A 22,315-nucleotide genomic window follows, 5' to 3' on the forward strand; every position below is an offset into this window, starting at 1 on the left:
CAGGATGAGTTTCAGAGGAAGCTGGATGAGACATACGAAAGCCTCAATGGAGTATCAGCAATCGTCGACGACATCCTGGTGTATGGCCATACCAAGGCTGAACACGACGCCAACCTAAGAGCCATGCTGGAGAGAACCAGAGAGACAGGGGTAAAGTTCAACCCAGAGAAAAGCATAATCTGCGTACCAGAGGTGAGGTATTTCGGACACACGCTGACACGAGATGGCATGAAACCTGATCTGGAGAAGGTGAAGGCGATCAAGGAGATGGAGCCGCCGAGGAACAAGCCTGAGCTGTAGACCATTCAGGGGATGATAAACTACCTCGCCATGTTTGCTCCCAGACTGTCAGAGGTAAATGCACCACTACGTCAGCAGATGAAAGAGCTCATCACACAAGAGCCAGGCCCTGTTCTCACCTATTTTGACCCCCACAAGGAGTTACGTTTCCAAGTTGATGCATCCAAAAGTGGATTAAGAGCAGTCCTCCTACAAGAAGAAAAGCCAATCATATATGCTTCCAAATCACAGACAGAGGAAAACTATGCCCAAATCGAGAAAGAACTCTATGCTGTACTCTTTCGGTGTAAACGGTTTCACCAGTACATATATGGTCGACAGGTTGTTGTGGAGTCAGACCACAAGCCACTGGGGTCAATACTCCGCAAGCCCCTTGCAGCTGCCCCACGACAACTGCAACGCATGATACTACTGCTTCAAAAGTATGACATCATCATCATGCACCGCCCTAGGAAAGACATTCCAGTAGCGGACACCCTGTCCAGAAAGTAAATCACATACAATGACAACACACTGAGTGAGGGCATGGATACACAAGTACACACAGTTATCAGCAACGTTCCGGTGAGTGACAGCAAACTAACTGATATCAGAGAAGCTACAGCTCAAGACGAGCAACTCTCCACACTGAAACAGACCATTCAGGCAGGTTGGCCTGAATCAAGAAAAAAATGCCCAACCACTGTTGTTGAGTACTGGAAGCATAGAGATGAGATCTCTGAGCTGGATGGTATCCTGTTCAAAGGTGAGAAAATCATTGTGCCGCACACACTCAGACAAGACTTGCTCAAACGCATACACACAGAGCACATGGGAATGGAGAAATGTAAACAACGGGTTAGAGACATTCTATTTTGGCCAGGCATGGGAAAAGAGATAGAGTCAATGGTAGAGGCTTACAACACATGCCTAGAGCACCGCAACTCTAACCCAAAAAATTCACACTCCATCCCTGAGAGGCCATGACAAGTCGTTGCCACAGATCTATTCACATAGAATGGAGAGGACTATGTATTCGCTGTAGATTACTACAGTAGGTACTTTGGGCTAGAGAGACTATACAGCACCACTTCATCAGCAATCATACACAAACATAAAGCCATGTTTTCCAGGCTAGGAATTGCAGAGATTCTTCTTAGCGATAATGGCTCAGCTCAGCTGAGCTGAATTCAAAAACGTTGCACAGGCATGGGACTTCAAACATCACAACCAGCCCCCATTAGCCACAAAGCAACGGGCATGTGGAAAAAACTGTCCAAACAGTGAAGTCCATGCTGGAGAAAGCAAGAGCAGAGAGGAAGAACCCGTACCTCTCGATATTGGCGAGAACTGGAACACGCTGTCATACACGTCGAACCAGGGCATCCCAAACATGCTCAATGTGTGACATGTCTGGTGAGTATGCAGGCCATGGAAAAACTGGGACATTTTCAACTTCCAGGAATTGTGTACAGATCCTTGCGACATGGGGCCGTACATTATCATGCTGAAACATGAGGTGATGGCGGGGAATGAATGGCACAACAATGGGCCTCAGGATCTCGACACAGTATTCAAATTGCTATCGATAAAATGCAATTGTGTTCATTGTCCGTAGCTTATGCCTGCTATACCATACATTAAATACATAAGAGCCACCTCAAAGTCATAGGAGCCACCTCAAAGACATGGGAGCCACCTCAAAGACATGGGAGCCACCTTTAGTAGATAGGACCTACTTAGAATCTACCTTTAGTAAATAGAAGCTACCGTAAATAGAAATGAAATAATGTAAATAGACCGAGGCCACCTTAAATAGATCTCCATAAAAAGACATGGGTCACTATGAACCAGACTCAGGAGAAGGTGTGATTTTAACCCCCAGAGTTCTGCAGGTATCTGTGAACTCTCACAGGGGGGGGGTCACTGCACTAGACAGACAGAAAGACAGACAGACTTGTGCATACACCCACACTGACATACACAGACCCCTTAAATGAGCATAAGGCCCAGTATTTGGGGGAGGGGGTGAGGCTGGCAAAGACAATGTGGTGTTTGTATACAGTGCTGTCAAACCAAACAAGTCATGCCTTTTCTACAGACCTCCCCAGCCCACCTTCATGATACACACCATATTTCACTCTGAAGAAAAGTAGGGTCTTGCATCCCATTAGGAGACAGAGAAGATGAATGATAATTGAACGAAGTCTAACATTATTGAATCGAAGTGCTTATGTCTGCTGTCGTAATCATGATGTATTTTGTCATTATTGTGAGTGGCTATAACAATCATATGTCAGCTTATGAGAAATTATGGTTGGATGCAATGTCTATTAATGCACTATATTTACATTTACATTTTTGTCATTTAGCAGACGCTCTTATCCAGAGCGACTTACAGTTAGTGCATACATTTTCATACTGGCCCCCCATGGGAAACGAACCCACAACCCTGGCGTTGCAACCGCCATGCTCAACCAACTGAGCTACAGGGGACTATATGGAAGGTAAATAGGGTTAACTAGATAACACAAATCATAACACTAGGACATTAATTTCTATGACTGCCAATGTAATATGACAACAGTTAAGGATGATAGAGATGGAGGTAGAACATAAATATAGGCTTTGACTTTGTACAAGTAAAAAATATGAACTAATGCCTGTTCCCCTGAATGATCAAAAAAACACAATGTGGCAAAACACAATGTGTTTCCATGGCGATAAACACAGGCTAGATGGTGTCAAATACAAAAGCACACACACACACACACACACTACCCATCCCAGTGGCATCATCAGATGGCAGGAAGGCTTAGAGGTGACAAAGACATCACAATGGTCAACCAGATTCACTTTCAAACAAAACGCAAAATGTCATGTTTTAGAAGCATGAAGCAGCGTGTATATTTTCTACAGTGGCATAAAATATCATAGAAGTGAATCACACACCAGACAACCACACACTGATATACAAAAACAGTGGCCCACATAGACAGAGTGAGATACAGAAACATTCTTAGTACACACACACACACACACACACACACACACACACACACACACACCCAATGGGCTGCAAGGGGAACACAGTGACCGGTGTGGGTGCCGGCAGTGTGCAGTGTGGTGGGAGCCCAGCCAACATCTGTCTTTCATATCATTTACTGACCGCTTTGTGTGGGATCCCAGTCATCCCACCAGCACGAGGGCGTCTGGAAGAGAGGGGACGGCGGTGGTTTGTGTGTGTGTGAGTGAACATGTGCTTGCGCTTGTGTTTTGAGTGTGTGTGTCAGATGATGCTTCAGTGATGCGTGTGTATATCAGTGCATAGTTACATGCAAGTTAAAGAATGATGTGTATCTTTGTCAATGTGTGTCCACAGGCACGTGAGTATGAACGTTAAAGTATAATATGTATGCTTACAATTCATTCCCACATATATCAAGGCCACATCAAAAGGGAGTGTGTGTGAGCCATTAACCAGTAACCAGTAACCAGCGAGCGTCTCCCATAGACCGCAGCATCCTGACCACACTAGGACGACTATTTCCACACACAAACACACTCATTTAACAGTCATGGTCCTCTTAACCACAAGCCCTGTCCAAATGGTCACTACAGAAGCCGAAGACACAGCACAGAGCAGAACGGTGGACGCCAACATACTATCTCAGGAACAAACATGTTGAAAACACACACGCAAACAAACAAACAAATGTATGGTCACTTACACATAATATATACAGTATATGCCATTTAGCAGATGCTTTTATCGAAAGCGATTTAAAGTCATGTGTGCATACATTTTACGTAAGGGTGGTCTAGAAAAATGAACCCACAACCCTGGTGTTACAAGGGCCATGCTCTACCAACTAAACTACAAAGAACCACACGCACGCACGCACGCACGCGCGAACACGCACACACACACACACACATACACACACACACACACACACACACACACACACACACACACACACACACACACACACACACACACACACACACACACACACACACACACACACACACACACACACACACACACACACACACACACACACACACACACACACGTATAGGAATAGCTCATGTGTAATACTTCCTGGTGTCCAGTCATACTTGACTAGACAAACTATGATGACAGATGGGTATGTGACCAGCTAAAAAAAAAGGACATTTGGACTTCCGCTTTTCTGAGGTCAGGATAGAGTAAGAAGAAAGCCTTTATATGTCATAGGACAATACAAAATACACACACACACAGTATTAATCTACATCCTCATTCACTCAAACACCCACTCTTTCTCACACACACATACACACTGAATTCTCATGGTCTGAGAGCGGAGGTTAGCTGCGGGTGAGTGAAGGGCATAACTAGTGTTATTCCTGCGGTGGACGGACATCAATTTCGAGGAAATTGCGTCCCATTATTGGAAAGTGTTACCGGAATGTCAATTAAGGGGGAAGTTTTTAACCTCCGCCACACAAATAAACAGCCCGCCCGCTCCCCCATTAAAGGCAGTGTCAGCACAGACAGAGAGTCTGGAGGGTAGGGAGAGGGAGAGGAGGCCCAACCAGGGAGGATGGGGGTGGAGGTGGTGGTGGTGGAAGGGGGCTGGGAGAGACGAAGCACTTCTATCCCACAAAGGGCTGCTTTCATCCCCCTTTCATGTCTCCAGCCCCTCTCTCACTCTCTCACTTTCTCCAGAGCTCCAGAGCTTCCTCCAGACCAAGAGCCCAGGCCCGGCCCAGTCCTGGCCCACTCAGAGTGATCTTCACATGGGCTTTGGATGGTTGGATGGTGGGGTCAGAGAGGGAACTGAAATGGATCTATATAATAACCACTGCTGGAGGGGAGGAGGAAGAGGGGGAGGTGAAGGGGAGGTTGTTGTGAAGTGCGGAGGAGGGCGGAAGGAGTCGATAGTGTTGTTATTGTACCGCGATACTTCAAAAACATAGTGGGCACTAAACCAAATAAACTAAGTGTGGGGAGAGAGACAAAGAAAAGGAGAGAGAGAGAGAGAGAGAGAGAGAGAGAGAGAGAGAGAGAGAGAGAGAGAGAGAGAGAGAGAGAGAGAGAGAGAGAGAGAGAGAGAGAGAGAGAGAGAGAGAGAGAGAGAGAGAGAGAGAGAGAGAGAGAGAGAGAGAGGTGAAGGAGTGGAATGGCGAGAGAGAGAGGAGGAATGGCAGCTATATGTCCCAGTCTGTTGCCCTCAGAGCGGTGTGGCCAGAGGGGAGCTGCTGCCTGAAGACTTTATAGGCCTTTTCACATCTCTAATGGGCCTTGAAATTGTTGAGATTGTTCTGGTGTGAAGGACCCTCCTCAACACCACTACCTACCAGACTGGGTGGGAGGAGAGGGGAGGGGAGGGGAGGAGATGAGAGGGGAGGGGAGGAGAGGAAAGGAAAGGAAAGGAAAGGGGGGGACAACACAAGAGGAGACAATGATACCACATCATATGATCATGTTTACAGCAAATCACTGATACGATGACATTTTAAATATTGCCTTTGTTTCCTTCAAAGGGAACAAAGTAAAATATTCTAAGACAACACCCGACCGGTTTGATTTGGATCTAATGTTGTGATAAACTGGAGTTGAGAGTTTCTTGGATCAGGGGATACAGAGTAGAGTGATTCTGCAAGGTCAAGTGAAGAGAGAGAAAGGTGAAAGAAAGAAAGAAAGAAAGAAAGAAAGAAAGAAAGAAAGAAAGAAAGAAAGAAAGAAAGAAAGGAGAGATGAAGAGATGGAAGAAGGGATGAGAGGCTAGGAGAGTTATTTTACAATTCTCGTAAGTGCTTTTTCTGATGCAATCCCAATGATCCTCGAGATGCAGTGGTGTCAAAAAAGCTGCCCCTGTCCCCAGCCGAAAGAAGATTAGAGCTGAAAAGGAGAAAAAAGAGGGAGGGGGGAGGCACAACCCTGCATCTACATACTTAATGAACACCATTTCACTGGGTTACCATCAGCAACCAAACTGGCCACAGAAAACATTCCCATGCCATTCTCTCTAAGTCCTCTGTGCGTGTGTGTGTGTGTGTGTGTGTGTGTGTGTGTGTGTGTGTGTGGCGCACCCGTATCTGTGTGCGCACTCGTGGGTGCGTGTGTGTCTGGGAGAGTGAGTTTGACTGGACGTGCACACAATGTGCCATTTTTCTCTCGCTTTCTGGCTGTAGTTTTCAGGTCTAGTGTGAGGACTGCATTGGGCCATCTTAAGTCCTCTTTGTGCTGACTCTTTTCACACACATTAATGCAGTCCCCTCGGCGTAAGCTACAGAGCCGGAGAGAGGGATGGGAGGAGGAGGAGAAGGAGGGAGGGATAAACTAAAAGAGAAGTGGAGGTAGAATGTGTTGAGTGAACATATGACCCATCACTCAGTGGATTCAGGTAACTGTAACACCAAGGACAATTTTGTGTGTGTATCCGGTCTTGCGTCTTAGACCTACTCCAATGGGAGAATGATTTTCATTGACTACAGTTCAAAATTCAACACTATTGTTCCCTCCAAGCTCAACGCCAAGCTCAGAGCCAAGGGTCTGGACACCACCCTCTGCAACTGGATCCTGGACTTCCTGACGGGCAGACCACAGGCTGTGAAGATTGGCAACACCACCTCCTCCACACTGACTCTTAACACAGGGGCCCCCCAGGGGTGTGTCCTCAGTCCTCTGCTGTACTCGCTGTTCACCCACGACTGCGTGGCTTTGCATGACACCAACTCCATTATCAAGTTTCCTGGCGAAACAACAGTTGTATGCCTGATAACTAACAACGACGAGTCAGCGTATAGGGAGGAGATAAATGAACTTGCATTGTGGTGTCATGACAACAACCTCTCCCTCAACGTCAGAAAAACAAAAGACAAAGCAGAGGAGGGAACACGCCCTGATCCACATCAATGGGACTGTAGTAGAGAGAGTCACGAGTTTTAAGTTCCTCAGCGTCGTCACCAAGGACTTGTCATGGACCAACAACACCGCCACTCTTGTCAAGAGGGTGCAAGAGTGTCTCTACTTCCTAAGGCGGCATCTCCAAATACTACCGCTGCACCATCGAGAGCGTCCTGACCGGTTGCATCACGGCCTGGTATGGGAATTGGTGAAAGGGGATACCTCATTGAAATGGGTCTTCTGCATTTAACCCAATCCCTCTGAATCAGAGAGGTGCGGGGGGATGCCTTAACCCCGTCATCGGCTCCCAGGGAGCAGTTGTTGTTGGGGATTAACTACCTTGCTCAGAGAACAGCAGATTTGTTCCACCTTGCCGGCTCGGGGATTCATACCAGCAACCTTTCGGTTACTGGCCCAATGCTCTTATCCGCTAGGTGACCTGCCGCCCGGAATTGCTCTGTCCACAACCACAAGGCCCTCCAGCTGGTGGTGAAGACGGCCCAGTACATCAGTGGGACCGTGCTTCCACCCATCCAGGAAACGGTGCCTGAGGAAGGCATGCAGCATCATCATGGACCCCACACACCCCAGCCACCGTCGGGCAGACGGTATCGGAGCATGAGGTCTGATACCAACAGGCTCAGAGACAGTTTCTATCTACAAGCCATCAGACAGCTGAACATTTGAACTGGACTTACCACCTGCTCTGATTTTCCACACCTTAGCACACATCACAACTGCTGCTATTATACACTTGCCCCCAATCCCCCCTTCCCCAATACACTTGTAAATATTGTACTATAAATTAGGCCTTCCAGTATTATACTTGCTAAAAAAGGTTTTCTATTCTACTGCCAATTACTTTATGTTCGTATTCTTATTTTTTACTATTTCTTATTGTTGTTGCATTTCGTTGGACGATGTATACCATGCGTACCCCGTACATACGACTAATAAAACTTGAAACTAGTGTTAGTCACCTAGGGAGTGAGTCACAGTCAAGACCTAAGGGGGCGAACACCATTGAGGTAAGCACTACTGTAACCCAGACAGAATTCAATAGACACACACACAGTCACACTTAGTCTCAGCTGAGCAGGGCCTACAGGGCTTTGTGTTGTACGATACCGCCATCATGTGGCCAATGTTGTAACTGATTGAGAAGACGGGAAGGAGGGCAGAAGACGTATTTCAAAGAATTGAGGTGCTGCGGTTCCACTGGCTTCCCTCTTTTCAGCTGCTGCTCAGTGCTCAGTCACTCCGTGACTCCGCTGCCGGTGGTACACAAAACAATTAGAACAAACTTAGTTCTTTGTCTGTTGTAACAGTAGCGTTAGGCTATAATTGCAAACATAAGCACAACACAGGTTGTCTAGTAATTTCATGTTCTATTTTCTGGAGGGGAGTTACAAGCAGCTATTTAGGCAAGCTTTATGTAGCCTACACAGCATATCAAACAAGCAAGACACAGACCGGCAGTCAATAGTGATATTTTTTTCAATAGTGATTTTTCTTATTATTAATTTGTATCATCATTGCAAAACTCTGCATTCGTAGCCTCGGCCTTCAAATAAATGGCTTACTGGAAAATGTTGCACAACCCTGACTATTCAAATATACTTTGTTTCAAATGTGTTCTTAGTGTGTATACTGTTTTTATATTCTTTTGTACGTAAATGTCTCTCTCTTTTCACTGAGAAGACAAACAGAAGTGCTAGAAGTAAGTTCAACTATTGAGTTATCCTCTAGATTCAAATACATTCTCACACCTGTTTCTTTTTTCATACTCTAAATAAAACAAATAAATTAAATGAACATGGATAGTACTGTCCTCTCTACGTCTGTTTCTTTGAGCATATTTAGAGATCCACTATCATTAAATACTGTTGAGGGGGGAAAAAGCACATCCATTATTGAATTTCACAGGTACTGACGTAGGAAGACCATTCATATGACGTGAATGTGTCCCCAAACTCGTTTCACCTCAATGGCAAGTTGGGCGGGGTTGTCACCCAGTGACACCATCAGCGGGAGAGAATTGCCGAAGGCTGTGGGCTCCAGTGAGCGACGTGACGGTGACACAATTCACAATGACTCATGCTGTACCACTAAGCCTATATCTTAAAGGTGAGGACCTACTTACCTAGTGAACATTCCCCTTTAAATCCCATTATCTCAGGTAGACATCCCATTTTTCTCTACGCCAGACTGAGTGACTTTCATTATCTGCTCTTTTCTGGGCGTCAGCCTAGCGTACATCCTCTAATCTCTATATCATCTGAATGACTTGGCATTAAGACTGGGGCTTTGATTGACACATCCGTATTGCATAAAGATTAGTGGATGCTTTAAACACAGTCCTGAAGGCCTCATAAAGATGTAATTACAGTGACATGACAGTTTTATGAATCACTCAAAAGCTCTCTCTGAGCCCGTAACATCAGGTGTGTTGCAATGGAGAAGTTTGGAGGTATTTATCGACTTAATTGAATCACTATAACCACCTATCTGCTTGAACCATACACACTTGGTTCAGCTTACGCCGTACCAGTCCCCACCAATCATCATGGAGCGACAGGATTTCAGGAAAAGTGATTCATATCTGACATGACCCATGACCCTGATGGCATATCTCCATGTCATCATATACTGTATGTGAAAACAGAGTTAAATACAATATGCACATTCTACTACATATGCTAGAGACAGTAAAAATCCATAACAAACATTCTCCAACTAGGGACATTTTATCGGCATTCTATATTTTTTTTACAGTTTAGATACTATTTTATGGGCATTCCATAACTTGGTCATTATCATAATTTACTCTTAGTTCTTGGCTTGGTTGGCAATTAATTACTGGGGAACAGACATTGATGTAGAATCTACAAAACATTAGGAACACATTCCTAATATTGAGTTGCACCCCCCTTTGCCCTCAGAATGAATTCATCAGGGCATGGGCTCTACAAAGTGTAAAAAGTGTTCCACAGGGATGTATGTTGCATAAGTCAACGTCAAATATCCAACACAATATCCAAACCTTCTGTCTATCAAATGAAAAAAATCTAGTCAACCAGTTATTTCCTGTTTTCTTCCTTCCAGCCAAACCCAGGTTAGAAGAAGGTTAAAGAACTCACAGAGGAAGAAAGCAAACAGCTCCGAGCTCTTCCACAGAGTGTTCCCAGGGCCCCATATGGAACGCATCATTAAGCTAATCACCTCCGTAATGACTGTGCTAATTCTAATAAGGCCAGGGGCAGCTAGCGCCGCCACAGCCTGGTATATCCTGGGTACTATTCATTAGACACCAAATGGAAGAAAACAGACTGAAACAGAGAGAGACTACCTAAAATTGGTCCAATAAACACTTTTCTTGTTTTCAGTTGCAAAACGGTAACCTACGGTGTGCCCGAATGAACACAATCCTGTTCTATTGAAGCTCACAGCTGCCTGCTATGCCGTGCTCTGCTCTTGTTGTGCTGCTCCCTGGTGGTAGTGAGAAGTATTGCCTATTGCTTTGTTATGGAAGCCACTTTTGGTGTCGATGGGGATCTATTTGCAACTTAGGTCAGTAATGAGTGTAATCAAATAATCAAGTGCTGATGCACTATGAAAATAAAGGCACACACTGAAGCACTCCATGGTATGTATTAGACAACTGGGCCAATGAAATCGCCCAAAATGTAACATAAACGTCAGGTCGGTCCGAATGTGCTTGCTTTTCCATAAATGTTAGTCCTGTCTTCCAACATACTAATCTAATCAGTACAGTACAGTACAGTACATGTAGCTACTTGAATTGATCTCCAACAACTACCATTGTCTGTGAGGAGCTTTTTGAATGAAGTATCAGCATGGTCCTCGTCAGAGCCAGTGTGAACCTGTTGTGTGGTATTCTGTGTTCTTATGCGTGAGCACGGCCCAGTGTCTCCTGTCTGGCTTAGAGGACTGGTACAGAGAGACAGGGGGCTCCTCCAGAGGAAACAGTCCTATTTAACCAATCCACAGCCGAGCAGGGACCCTTTGACCTACGCACCATGAATATCAATCAGATCATTGGACGAAGGGCACCACTGTGAGATCCCCATCCAGACAGACTCAATCTCTCTCTCTCTCTCTCTCTCTCACACACACACACACACACACAGACACACAGACACACAGACACAGGCAGGCAAGCACACACCACAAACTACCCCCCCCCACATACATACACACACTAAGATAAACCAGTAGGCAGATGGATTCTCCGTCAATCACGGACTCACATTCAATGCTGAAATTCCGAGAATCAGCAATCAACATAGACTGGTTCATTAACTGCCACAGTGACTGAAGTGGACAGTAGTTAATTTTGCTTATCAAGAAGCTCTGTGAGTCACCATAACCCATACCGTTCCAGAGAAGAGGTTCGGTAACAAAGTAGATTGGCACAAATAGATCATTACATAGTCACACTTATTAAATTACTGCAAATGGATACAGCATGTACCTTTCACTATGAAGCATCCCTCAGTTCTGGAGTGAAAGTAATCAACCACTTACCCACAACATTACATAAATCTAACTAATTCTCTCTGAAACACACAAAAACACACACACAAACTATTTTATCTTTCTCCTACACACACAAAAAAAGAAACCAACCCCCCTCTCTCTCTCTCGCTCTCTCCTGTTATTATGCAGTAGCCTACAAAGAAATGTGCGCTCTGTTCACAGTGGTCTATTTTATTTTGCAAACAGACATAAGTAAAATTAACTTATGCTAACACCTTGGCTGTGTTACGCAACAAACACCAATACTGATACATCACAAGAAGAGGAGGAGCAGAGGAGAGAGGGAGCGGGGGACAGAGGGAGAGGAGGAGCAGGGGAGAGGGAGAGAAGGAGCAGGCAGCGAGCTGCTGACAAGCAAAACAATCCTGGCTCAACACCGAGAAGCAAATGGAGTGAAGAGGAAAGAACATCAGCACACTACCGCAAAATCTACAACATCCGGGCTGGCCTACAAATGTGACAACTGTGGCTAGGTCTGCCTCTCACAGATTGGACTTCACAGCTGCTAAAATATATGGTTGAGAGATGTGCAACAGTTCAGGAATGCGAGACAGAGATGATTAACTTTGATAGTAATGTACCTTTTGGCAGGATCACATCCTTGAGATTGCCAACATAACACACACACACACACACAAACACACACACACACCCCAACCCATCGCTATGCTGTCGTCAGCCCGAATGGATGCAATTTGTGAAAAAATAAACAACCAGGCAAAAAAATTGATTCAGTGACTAATCAGCTGATCTGTGTATTTTTCACAGACCGCTGCTGCGCATACTAATGGTTGCAGTACACACACGCACGTACATGCACACACACACGCACGCACGCACACAAACACACACACACAAAACAGTAACCTACGAAACAGCACGGCCACCATTCACATAATTTCTCCTCATTGATGTGTCACTTTGTTTGTCATTGTGAAAACATCTGCTTTTCTAAAAACAACTGCCTGGGATGTGCAAGGTTTACACTAAATGATTGACTGGGGACAATGAATGCAGCGAGCTGTTGTTATTTTTCTTCTTCTTGTTTTTGATGAGATCACAAGCGAAAAGAGCTGCAAAATGATCAACAGAACAACAAACACAACAGAGGTTATTACAGCTCAGTCTGTATCTGTAACCAAGATGGCTTTGCCTGACTTTTGGAGTGAGAGAATGTAAATGACTTCATCTTGAATGAAAACGTTGATTACCGCCTAACTAGACATGCCCAAACGTAATCATTTTTCATGTGATGGCCATAAACAATAACTGGTAATGTTGCATAGTTTTAGAAAGGTCTGGAACTCACCTTTCTGGTAAAAAACTGTTATACATTGCTGAGGTGTATTCACGTTTGAGGACACAAGCTCAAGTACATAGTACAAATATTAGGAAAATATGTAGAATCATATATGATTTTTTCCCTATTCAACAAAAGTGAGGCAAAAGGGCTTGAAATTACGGAAATGCTTTCTAAATATATACTGAACAAAAATATAAACGCAACATGTAAAGTGTTGGTCCCAATTAGTTTACATCACTGTTAGTGAGCATTTCTCCTTTGCCAAGATAATCCATCCACCTGACAGGTGTGGCATATCAAGAAGCTGATAAAACACCATTATCATTACACAGGTGCACCTTGTGCTGGGGACAATAAAAGGCCACTCTAAAATGTGCAGTTTTGTTACACAACACAATGCCACAGATGTCTCAAGTTTTGAGGGAGCGTTCAATTGGCATGCTGACTGCAGGAATGTCCACCAGAGCTGTTTCCAGAGAATTGAATGTTCATTTCTCTACCATAAGCCGCCTCCAATGTCGTTTTAGAGAATTTGGTAGTACATCCAACTGGCTTCACAACCGCAGACCACGTGTAACCATGCCAGCCCAGGACCTCCACATCCGGCTTCTTCACCTGCGGGATCGTCTGAGACCAGCCACCAAGACAGCTGATGAAACTGAGAAATATTTATGTCTGTAATAACGCCCTTTTGTGGGGGAAAACTAATTCTGATTGGCTGGGCCTGGTGCCCAAGTGGGTGGGCCTATGCCCTCCTAGGCCCACCCATGGCTGCGCCCCTGCCCAGTCATGTGAAATCCATAGATTAGAGCCTAATTAATTTATTTCAATTGACTGATTTCCCTATATGAACTGTAACTCAGTAAAATCGTTGAAATTGTTGCATGTTGCATTTATATTTTTGTTCAGTATAGTAACAATCAAATGATAAACGACTTACTATAAGATCTCACCTTTCTTATAACTGTAAAATAAATATGATCATACTTAGTGACAGTACAATATTGGCACCATTTCATATAACTGACGACAGAGATTTTTCTCCTAAACGTCCACTGAGCGACGTAGAGACACCATTCCAATGTGTACAGACTCGTTACAACTTCAGAAGTGACTTTGTCCATCTGTGACCAAGAGAAATTGGTCTTGTTTAAATTCTATGAAATTATTTAGGCACTGGACCCTACGACGTTCACTGAGCGCTTTGTACACCAAAATGTCAGTCGGAACCGGTCCAGAACCGCTCAAAGTCCCCTAAATAGCCCCCTCCTGTACTCCCTGTTCACCCATGACTGTGTGGCCACGCACACCTCCAACTCAATCCTCAAGTTTGCAGATCACACAACAGTAGGCCTGATTACCAACAATGACGAGACAGCCTACAGGGAGGAGGTAAGGGCCCTGACAGAGTAGGGCCAGGAAAATAACCTCTCTCTCAACGTCAACAAAACGAAGGAGCTGATCGTGGACTTCAGGAAACAGCAGAGGGAGCACGCCCCTATCCACATCGACGGGACCGCAGTGGAGAAGGTGGAAAGCTTCAAGTTCCTCGGCGTACACATCACTGACAATCTGAAATGGTCCACCCACAACCTCAGGAGGCTGAAGAAATTCGGCTTGGCCCCTAAGACCCTCAGAAATGAGAGCATCCTGTCGGGCTGTATTACCGCCTGGTACGGTAACTGCACCGCCCGCAACCACATGGCTCTCCAGAGGGTGGTATGGTCTGCCCAACGCATCACCGGGGGCACACTGCCTGCCCTCCAGGACACCTACAGCACCCGATGTCACAGGAAGGCCAAAAAGATTATCAAGGACATCAACCACCCGAGCCACGGCCTGTTCACCCCATTATCATCCAGAAGGCGAGGTCAGTACAAGTGCATCAAAGCTGGGACCGAGAGACTGAAAAACAGCTTCTATCTCAAGGCCATCAGACTGTTAAATAGCCATCAGTAGCCGGGTACCACCCCTGCACCTTAGAGGCTGCTGCCCTATATACATAGACATGGAATCACTGGCCACTTTAAATAATGGACCACTAGTCACTTTAATAATGTTTACATACTGCTTTACTAATCTCATATATATATATATATATATATATACTGTATTCTATTCTACTGTATTTAGTCAATGCTCGTCCAACATTGCTCGTCCTAATATTTATATATATATATTTCTTAATTCCATTCTTTTACTTTTAGATTTGTGCATTGTTGTGAATTGTTAGATACTACTGCACTGTTGGAGCTAGGAACACAAGCATTTTGCGACACCCGCAATAACATCTGCATCTGAACAATAAAATGTGATTTCATTTGAAATAACAACCATTGTTCTCTTTATGGAAATATCTGGTTAGATGTGGATTTCAAAAGCAAGTCGACTTGATGCGAGAGACGAGACAGAAATGTGTTCAGAATTACTAACAAAGTATAAACTGTCCCTCACTACTGCACTCATTGTCCTGTAAAAATGCTTTGCCACTAAAACAAATTCCTAGCAACCACTGTTGATTGGCAATTAAGTATTCTACTCTATAGAGGATGGCATTTCACCCCTCCGCTTTCAAGAGGTAGTTTTTTAGTTGCATTAGCTCCCTGAGCTTATGCCTTCGCTTCAGCTCAGTGGGCTAACACAGTCCTGTATAGTGCACAGGAGACCCTGGTTCAAACCCAGTCAGTCACATTGGTACTGTAAGTTGAGTTCGGTAACGTATCAGCTTCTAGGGTTGTTTCGGCCAGGAATAGGTCAATGGAGTTCGAACCCAGTCGGTTACACAAGGCTTATCTAGAACACACCAAAATACAACTATTCCAATCCAACTTGTATTGCAACAGTATCGCTCCATATGATAGCTTTAAAAAAATCTTACCCCTAAACACAGGCGACACGTCATCAGGTCCAGAGCGATCCCCATCTCATTAAACGGGTGTAGGACCGTCCGATTTGGGAATATCTGTCAATCTTCACAATAGACTTTATATCACAGAGATATGGTTCTCTCTACCGGTTTCTTCTCAACCCAGTGAATGATCTGGGTAATTCTTAGACAGACAACCTTGCATGTTTGACAGAGAAAGACATCCACACACTCTCTCACACACCCAGACAGGCACCCCTTACATAGATCCCCAACTGACTCTCCCCTTCCATGGTTGGTGTCACGTTCCTTCTGGGGTTATTTGAGAACCAATTACAAAGCCTAGCCAGGTAATGATGGATCCTCTTACCAGATCTCATGACCACGAACAATAATGACCACTTCAGTCTTGAATGACCACAACCCAACCCCTCTCCTCTCTCCTTATGTCTCAGGTAATGGTCCTCCATAGTCTGGAAGAGGAGCCACAGGGAGCTAACCCCATTTGGAACACCCAACCTCCCCTTCTCAGATTAGGGTTGCCATGAAAGGTTCTGTAGTTTACTGGTGGGAAATAATGGTTGGTAAGGGGTTGGTCTTGTGTGGCTCAGTTGGTAAGAGTGTGGCATTAGCAATGCCAAGGTCGTGGGTTCATTTCTCGCAGGGATGATCTGTACTGTAAGTGACTTTGGATAAAAGTGTTTGCTTAGTGGCATTTAGTATTGGGACAGTGCCACATTTATGTATTTTTTTGGCTCTGTACTCCAGCATTTTGAAATGATACAATGACTATGAGGTTAAAATATTTTCATCCATATCGGGTGAACCGTTTAGAAATTACAACACTTTTTGTATATAGTCCCCCCATTTTAGGGGACCAGAAGTATTGCGACAAATTCACTTATATGTGTATAAAGTAGTAAAAATATAAGTATTTGGTCCCATATTCATAGCACACAATGACTACATCAAGCTTGTGACTCTACACATTTGTTGGATGCATTTGCTGTTTGTTTTGGTTGTGTATCAGATTATTTTGTGCCCAATAGAAATTAATGGTAAATAATGTATTGTGTCATTTTGGAGTCACTTTTATTGTAAATAAGAATAGAATATGTTTCTTAACACTTTAATGTGGATGCTACCATGATTATGGATAATCCTGAATGATCGTGAATAATCATGAGTGAGAAAGTTCAAGATGCAAAACTATCACCCTTCCCTGTTATTGTAATGGTGAGAGGTTAGCGTTTCCAATTTCCTTTCATCTATGAGTGTTCTATGGTCCCCGATTCTACTTGCTGAGCTATTGTTCAGGTGACGCAACACGGAAAAATCCTAACTACATTTTAGACCTCCAGTAGAGGTTGGTGTTTGAAAGCAACTTGGAATCGAAGAAAGCACCGGAACCACAGCGAAATCAGTGGGATCTCGCATTTTGCAACACATGGTTTGAAAAACCACGTGATCAAACTAAGCTTTGGACGTCATTGATCACGTGATAATGTTACTTTGAAACGAGCATCGGTACATTGCATCGGATCAGTAGCGCTTTTAAAACTGCATCGGAGCTCAGGTATCTTTCGTCCCATCACTAACTTTAATTACTTTCTACCTTTGTAATATTATATATTTCTGGGTAAGATAACAATTTCTCAGATATAATTCTGCTGTTGAATTTTGTTTTGAGGGCGAGTGCAAATCAAATGGCTAGGTAGCTAACAAAAAAAAAAGAAACGTCCCTTTTTCAGGACCCTGTCTTTCAAAGATAATTCGTAAAAATCCAAATAACTTCACAGATTTTCATTGTAAAGGGTTTAAACACTGTTTCCAATGCTTGTTCAATGAACCATAAAGAATTAATGAACATGCATCTGTGGAACGGTCGTTAAGACACTAACAGCTTACAGACGGTAGGCAATTAAGGTCACAGTTATGAAAACTTAGGACACTAAAGAGGCCTTTCTACTGACTCTGAAAAACACCAAAAGAAAGATGCCCAGGGTCCCTGCTCATCTGCGTGAACGTGCCTTAGGCATGCTGCAAGGAGGCATGAGGACTGCAGATGTGGCCAGGGCAATAAATTGCAATGTCCGTATTGTGAGACGCCTAAGACAGTGCTACAGGGAGACAGGACGGACAGCTGATCGTCCTCGCAGTGGCAGACCACGTGTAACAACACCTGCACAGGATCGGTACATCTGAACATCACACCTGCGGGACAGGTACAGGATGGCAACAACAACTGCCCGAGTTACACCAGGAATGCACAATCCCTGCATCAGTGCTCAGACTGTCTGCAATAGGCTGAGAGAGGCTGGACTGAGGGCTTGTAGGCCTGTTGTAAGGCAGGTCCTCACCAGACATCACCGGCAACAACGTCGCCTATGGGCACAAACCCACCGTCACTAGACCAGACAGGACTGGCAAAAAGTGCTCTTCACTGACGAGTCATGGTTTTGTCTCACATGGGGTGATGGTCGGATTCGCGTTTATCGTCGAAGGAATGAGCGTTACACCGAGGCCTGTACTCTGGAGCAGGATCGATTTGGAGGTGGAGGGTCCGTCATGGTCTGGGGCGCTGTGTCACAGCATCATCGTACTGAGCTTGTTGTCATTGCAGGCAATCTCAACGCTGTGCGTTACAAGGGAAGACATCCTCCTCCCTCATGTGGTACCCTTCCTGCAGGCTCATCCTGACATGACCCACCAGCATGACAATGCCACCAGCCATACTGCTCGTTCTGTGCGTGATTTCCTGCAAGACAGGAATGTCAGTGTTCTGCCATGGCCAGTGAAGAGCCCGGATCTCAATCCCATTGAGCATGTCTGGGACCTGTTGGATCGGAGGGTGAGGGCTAGGGCCAGTGGGGTAACATCTCACAGCAAGAACTGGCAAATCTCGTGCAGTCCATGAGGAGGAGATGCACTGCAGTACTTAATGCAGCTGGTGGCCACACCAGATACTGACTGTTACTTTTGATTTTGATCTCCCCTTTGTTCAGGGACACATGATTCCATTTCTGTTAGTCACATGTCTGTGGAACTTGTTCAGTTTATGTCTCAGTTGTTGAATCTTGTTATGTTCATACAAATATTTACACATGTTAAGTTTGCTGAAAATAAACGCAGTTGACAGTGAGAGGACGTTTCTTTGTTTGCTGAGTTTAGCTAGCTAGTTAGCTTTGGCTTACCGAGTATCTGACAGACAAAGTTTAATCTCCTGTTTTTAGCTCCCCATATGATCTCTGCTTGTTGGATAACTTAGCCACCTCATCATTGGCATCAGCATTGCACAGATTAATCAGATGTGTGTGGCAATAGCTATCACATTAGGTTGCCACTAGATAAGCTGGCTAAGGTAGCTAGCTAGCTGCAGTGTCAACCATGTAGCTAGCTAACGTTAGCTAGATCAACTGGTCAGTGCAGCGCACCATCCTCTCACTCCATTGCTCTCTCTCACTCTGTGTGTGTTTGTGTGTGTCTGAAATGTCCTTCTGTTTTATGACAAGGCCTATAAGCACATCTGTCATACAGTCAGTGTATCATCTCAGTAAGCTTTTTGTGCCATATACTAGAAATACATTCTATTGTGTGTTTATTTACAGCTTTTAGCGCCACAACCGAGGGGGAGGAGAATGGGCCAGCGAAGAAAATAAATACCCTTCAAAGTGGAAAGGAGAGGTTCGGAAGAGAAGGAGGATGGAGGGTAAATCCTACCTTAGGAGGAAAAATATGATTGACTTGACTATGGCACTTGATATCTGGACTGTATGATTCTTACCTGGATACCTACCTTCATGTTTATTCCATGCTGAAATGTGTCTAATTTGCACACTAGTAACACAACTGATAGTGAAATGTTGATATTGATTGTTGTTTGACTGTTGTAACAGTTACTTGATCCTCCTTGATATTGCATTCTGAGTGAAAAATTAAACATCACACTTGGTGTAAATGTTTTTAGTACGCATTCACCATCACATGTACCTGAAATGATATTGTGAAATACATTTTCATTAATGCTATTAATAATTTTAAATTATTCCAATGTCGAGTACCATTTACCTTTTTATGAAATTGAGCACATTGATAGATATTAAGTCAACTTTGAATAAGACCGCAATTGAAACTGTACAGCCTATGGACTTTGTTTGAGGTCAGTCTTCATTGGAGACTACCTGTGCTGGAGGACATCTGCAAGATGGTGCTGGCAGGCTTAAATAATAAATGAATGTCAAATCAATTTCACTAAGTTCTTGTCCTTTTTGTTTGATGTCACAGTTTACCATAAGGTATAAAAAATGTACTAACTCAATTTGTAACTAGTACTTAAGTCGTTTTCTGATCAGATACTTTTCACACTTACTTGAGTAGTTTAAGTGGGCTACTTTTACTTATACATGGCAGAATTACAATCTAACAGTCCTTTACGCATGTACAGTTTTTCATTATTCTACCCACCTCTGCAAATTATATATAGCCTAACTATAAAACGTGGGTGAGCATCCACACTGGAGGAAAGTTGATTGTTCTACAGTAGACCTACATCTGTTCAACTGATGGCCCAAAACAGCTCATCAACTCAGCCAGGGAAACACAAACAGTAGCCTATTATCGGTTATCACACCATTCATTATATGAAAATGGATAGGCTAACGGGTAGTCTACAAAACAGAGCCTATCGGAATAATCAAATAACAAGAGGCCTATTGCAACCAGCTGATGTCTCGTTAAACCATCAATATGCGCCAAATTCACCCGCACAACTGATCTCAATTGCAACCATTTTATGTCACCTCATTACCGCTCCATAAAAGATTATGCAGGTGTTACTTTATTCAGAGATCTGTATACAATGACGAGATGCTCATATCTCCGCCCTAACATTTACATTTTAATCACTTAGCAGACGCTCTTATCCAGAGCGACTTACAGTTAGTGAGTGCATACATTTTCCATACTGGCCCCCCCGTGGGAATCGAACCCACAACCCTGGTGTTGCAAGCGCCATGCTCTATCAACTGAGCTACAGGAGGCCTACAATGGGAGTCGTTGTCCCAAAGGCAGGAAGGCAGGCGACAAGTTTAGGTCTGCATATTAAGCCCATAGAAACACATTGGGCTTATTCTGGACAGATTTAGGCGAGAGTGAGCCCTCTCGCTTCGCCTCTTCCTCTCTGCCTTAGTCCTGCTTGCAACCAAAGTCTTTCAAGATACTGTGTGTTCGCCCTCTGGTTGGTATTGTCAAGGGGAACAACTTAGTCCTTTCGTAGCCCTTTCCTGCAGTCAATTACCAAAAGCGTCCTCTTTGGTCTCATTGGTGGAACGTTATTAATATTTTCATAATTTCATAATTAATAAAGATTATTTTAAAAAACTGTTGTTTCTATGTCAAACAGTTTTGTTATATTTCAGTCTTCTGTGATGTATATTGGGATGCAAACTCAAAATGTAATACATTTCAACTCTATATCTGACATGGTACAGGTGTTTTCTTTTTTATAATTCCATAACCATGTGTGTGGGGTGTATACTTTTTTATATTTTTTGTCATTTAGCAGACACTCTTATCCAGAGCGACTTACAGATAGTGAGTGCATACATTTTTATTATTATTTTTTCATACTGGCCCCCCGTGGGAAACAAACCCACAACCCTGGCGTTGCAAACGCCATGCATGCTCTACCAACTGAGCTACATCGCTGCCGACCATTCCCTCCCCTACCCTGGACCAATTGTGTGCCACCCCATGGGTCTCCCGGTCGCGGCCGGCTACGACAGAGCCTGGATTCGAACCAGGATCTCTAGTGGCACAGCTAGCACTGCAATGCAGTGCCTTAGACCACTGCACCACTCGGTAGATTTAAGACTACCAATAATCACTCTGTGGTTATTGGTAGTGGTCTAAGGCACTGCACTGCAGTAAAAGGTTAACAGACTAAGGGTGATTTACCTATTTGACAAGCATCCGTACATTATAAGTAAAGTATTTCCTCGTTTACCACGGGAAATCTACTGTGGCAATTTACCAAAAACATTGTATGAATGGAAACTAATGTTAGTGTAGCCTACTGTTATTATTTTATTAGTTTCCTATTTATGTTATCCAAAAGTGTCTGGTCATTTCTTATCAAGATCAGGGGTAAAATATCCCTGGACTGTCCATATGTGAAACACGTAACTAAATCAAGTAAATCAAGGGGATTGAGTTATTTTTGTCAGAAGGGACACATTAGGCCTATAAGTTCATGCTGAAGGCAGCGGCCCTAACCGTCTGGTTGTGTTGTAGACTTGAGGTCAATTGGTAGTTACTACTGTGTGTTCTGAAAGTATTTTCAACAAAATCCTTAGTGTTCAGTCTCTATTGACCTACCGTAGGCAGAATCGTTGGAAGAACCGATTGC

At 44.0% G+C, this 22,315-nt stretch overlaps 1 protein-coding gene across 1 annotated transcript in view; it reads right to left on the reverse strand.

Moving 5' to 3' along the window:
• The window catches only part of LOC121567290 (ankyrin repeat and fibronectin type-III domain-containing protein 1-like), a 185,355-nt gene that overhangs the window by 156,430 nt on the left and 6,610 nt on the right, over positions 1-22,315 (reverse strand). The window lies entirely within an intron of this gene.

The sequence above is a fragment of the Coregonus clupeaformis genome, chromosome 1 (assembly GCF_020615455.1).
Source record: "Coregonus clupeaformis isolate EN_2021a chromosome 1, ASM2061545v1, whole genome shotgun sequence".
Classification (NCBI taxonomy): domain Eukaryota; kingdom Metazoa; phylum Chordata; class Actinopteri; order Salmoniformes; family Salmonidae; genus Coregonus; species Coregonus clupeaformis.